Genomic DNA, 4,070 nt, shown 5'->3' with positions numbered 1-4,070 from the left:
GATAACTCAAATTCAAACAAGGAAGTTAGGGATGAATCAAATGAAAATATCAAAAAGTGTGATTTAATCATCCAAGATGTAATTTATAAACCAGGAAATTAAAAAGAATAAGAAAGCTTGCCCTGTCATCTATGAATTAGTTGGGTAAAAACAGAGTAAAGCAGAGTTCAAAGTACCCAAAACCAAGACATGAATGGAACAAAATAGTTTACAGAAAATTTGGGCAGCATTCCGGCTAAAATCGGATGTTCCCGGAAAATAAACAGCAATCAGAATAGTTCATATGAAATAAAATATAGCTACAATTACATATAAGGAATATGAACATGAAAAAGCAGTGTAAAAAGCAACATGAAAGCAAGAAATTACAGCATATGAACAGTACGAACAACATAGCAAAATTGCGAAAATTAGAAAACAAGAAGCACAAATAGCACAATTAATCAGGCCTAAATCCACTAACCACATCCTAGGCTACCTAACAACCTAGAATTCACTACAACATGCATATTTAACTAGCCTAATGATAAACATAAATAGAAGAAATATGGAATTAACTAAGAATGATAGAAGGGTGGCATTCTGCGGAACCTGGTAGACGTATGAATGAAGGCGGGGCAGAGAGGTGGCTGAGGGATGGTGATGGTGGCGTCCGACGCGGCGGAGGTGGGTTGTGCGGCGGCGGTGGTGGCTGTTCGAAGGCAGGGGCTTCGGGAAGGGTAATGGGGGTAGGAGGGGAAGGGTTGGGACGGGGGTTGAGGGTGGTGGTTGTGGGCGGATAGGGATGCGGCGGTGATGGCGGCGCGGTGGGTGGCGATCGCGAGAAGAGATGGAGGAGAGGGGTTTGGGGGGCGCGAATGGTAGGGTTCGCGTGACTGAGGGTGTTATAAATTTGAATCCACGCGATCGCGTGGGGCACGCGGTCGCGTGGCTGGAGTGAAATGGGGTCAACGCGATTGCGTGAGTGGCGCGATCGCATGGAATAGCCAAAAGAGTGAATGACGCGATCGCCTGGGGCATGCGATTGCGTCGTTGGAAATTGTGCTAAACGCACGAATCCAGCGTTGTTTCAGCGCAACTCTCTGTCTCCTTTTGGGATTTTGTGTAATCCATGCGACGCGATCGCGTCGCTCACGCTGTCGCGTGGGATTGCTGTTGTGCAAGTGACGCGATCACATGGGACATGCGATCGCGTGGGCATTTTGTGCAAAACGCACAATGGCCGCACGATTCCAGCCTAACTTTCTGGACATTGGATCCTTACGCCGATTTCCATATCACGCGGCCGTGTGGATGCGCGGTCGCGTGAGTAGTGTTTTTCGCAATTTGACGAGATCACATGAGTGATGCGGTCGCATCGCACACTTTTTTTTATGCAGGTATGTAATTATGCAGTATACAATGCGAATGAAGAATATTCAGGTTCAATTGAAAAAGAAATAAAAATAAATAACATGAAATAAAACTGAAAAAGAAACGACCATACCATGGTGGGTTGTTTCCCACCTAGCACTTTTAGTTAAAGTCCTTAAGTTGGACATTGGTTGAGCTTCCTGTTATGGTGGCTTATGCTTAAACTCGTCCAGAAATCTCCACCAATGTTTGGAATTCCAACATCCTCCGGGGTCCCAAATAAGGCACTTAAAACCGTTGAGCAATTTCAAACAGGTTTCCAGGCTCCCGGGGTGTTGAATGTCAGAACAGACTCCAGGATCCTAAACTTGTCTTCTACACCCGTATTCGTCTTGATCTACATCTTTCCAGCCGGGTGGTGAGTAGTCTGAATTCTCACTACAGTGACCAAATAGCTTCCGAAATCCTTTCAATTGAGCTTGACACCAATTCTTGCACCTCAAATTGAAGTACGAAGCCTCATTGAATCTTGCATACCAGCTCTGAGTGCGAGTCATTTCCCTTTTGCTCTTAAAGCCGCAAAGAGCTCTAAGCTGGCCATCTGTTTCAAGTAAACCATATTCAAGTGGAAAAGTAAAGATAAAATCTAAGGATTTTACCCACTTGAGGTTTGTATTGGGTGGTAGTGGCCTTGGGATAGGTGTTTCCAGTGGTTCTGCAAGCTTTACTCCCTTGTGGTCTTCAGTGAATTCCTCCACTTCTTTGCAAACTTTTTTCATTCCAGCCATGTCCTGGTCAAAGTCTTCCATATCTTCCTCATCACTTGAGTCATAATTAGGAGATTGAGAAAAGTCAACCTCTGCATCATCTTCATATTCACTTGGGGAAGATTCTTCTGTCTCAAAGAATTCACTTGCGGATGCAAGTGCATTACTGAGAGAACTCGACTCGTGATCATCGTCATCAAGGAAACTTGCTTCTTGGGTTATCCCGTCCAGTTCTTCATAAGATATCTGCATTGGAGGCTGTGCACTATCCTCCTTAGCATCAATTGTAGCGTTCTTGACAGAATTCTCCATAACTCTAGATTCAGGTGGCAATTCGGCATCTCCTAAATCTTCAACCAACTCTTCTTCTTCTACAATGACAGCTTCCTCTATTTGTTCCAGTACGAAGTTATGCTCTATGCTGTCCACTGTAGTTTCTTGTGTCTTCTTCACAATACATTCTTCATTAAATTCTCCACATGAAGCCATGGGGGTCTGTTGAGTGTCTAAACGTCTGGAAGATAATTGATTAGTTGCCTGCTCTAGTTGATGAAGGGTTGCATTAAATTGGTTTATTGATTCTTCGAGGCGAACCTATGATTCTGGCTTTGATGGATATGGGCATGGTGTATGAGGGAGTGGTGGTTCTTGGGAGTAATTGGATTGGTGTTGGGGTGGATAAGGATCATGTGGTAGTGAATGGTGAAAAGAAGCTTGTGAGTGTGGTGGATTGGGGCTGTGTTGAAGGGATGGTCTCTGAGCATAGGGTGGGGCTTGTTGGTAGCTACAAGGCGGTCCACCGAATCTATCAGTTGGATATGCATTGTAGAATGGTCTTTGTCCATGATATCTAGGAGGATGTTGTTGCCTAAAGGGGTGATCAGATCCTCGTGGCTCCATCAATCTTTGATTTCTTAGACCTTGATGCACAATCCTGTTATAGCTTCCATTCCTTGCAACAAAATTAGAACCAAACTCAAAGCGAGATGGGTGAGAATTCATAATAGGTATCAGAAATAAGAGGGAAGAGAGAAAACAAATAAACAAGTAAAAGAAAAATATTATTTTTTTTGAAAAAATATTTACAATAACCAATAATAAGGCACACGTTTGCAATTCCCCGGCAATGGTGCCATTTTGAAGAACTGAAGATTGATGGTTTAGAAGTTATAGTAAACTCTCGTTGTAAGTATAGTTACTAAACCAAGCAATCAACCTTTCTTACAAATGTTTTGGTTGTCACAAGTAACAAACCCTTTTAAAATTGATAACCGAGTATTCAAATCTCGGGTCGTCTTCTCAAGGAACTGCAGGAAAGTATGTTCTTATTATTGGTTATGGAGATTGTAAATTTGGGGTTTCAAGAATGAAGAGCAAGTAATTTAATGACGAGTAATTTAAATGGCAATTAAAATAAATAAATAACTGTAAAATATACTTTTGGCAAGGTATGAGAAATTGGAAGTCCAGTCTTAGTTATCCTTATCAATGATGATGAAAATTGAATCTTAATTCCACTTAGTTAACCTCTACTGATGCAAAGGAAGGTCAAGTGACTAATTAGTTTGATCTTCAAATCCTAGTTAATTCCTAGAAAAAGATTGGGATAATTTCTTAACCAAGACCAAAAAGGGGAAAAGTAAATCTACTGGAATAAAAATGCCTTCAGATGAGAAGCAACAGTAACATAAATAAAAGAAAGCAACAATAAACTGAAATACCTCAAATAACATTAATTCGAAAGAGTAATCTATAACATAGAAGAATTCATAAACTAAATTGAGAAAGCAAGTAATGAAAAAGGAATATTGAACCTAATAAAAAGATAATCCTTAAAGCAAATAAAATCTTAAATCTAAATCCTAATCCTAAAAAGAAAGGAGAGAACCTCTCTCCAACTAAACCTAAATCATGGAAAGTGACTAAAATTCCAAACTCCCTTGAATGGAT

This window comes from Arachis duranensis, chromosome 8 (genome assembly GCF_000817695.3).
Source record: "Arachis duranensis cultivar V14167 chromosome 8, aradu.V14167.gnm2.J7QH, whole genome shotgun sequence".
Lineage (NCBI taxonomy): Eukaryota > Viridiplantae > Streptophyta > Magnoliopsida > Fabales > Fabaceae > Arachis > Arachis duranensis.
Note: the sequence above shows the minus strand (reverse complement) of the source record.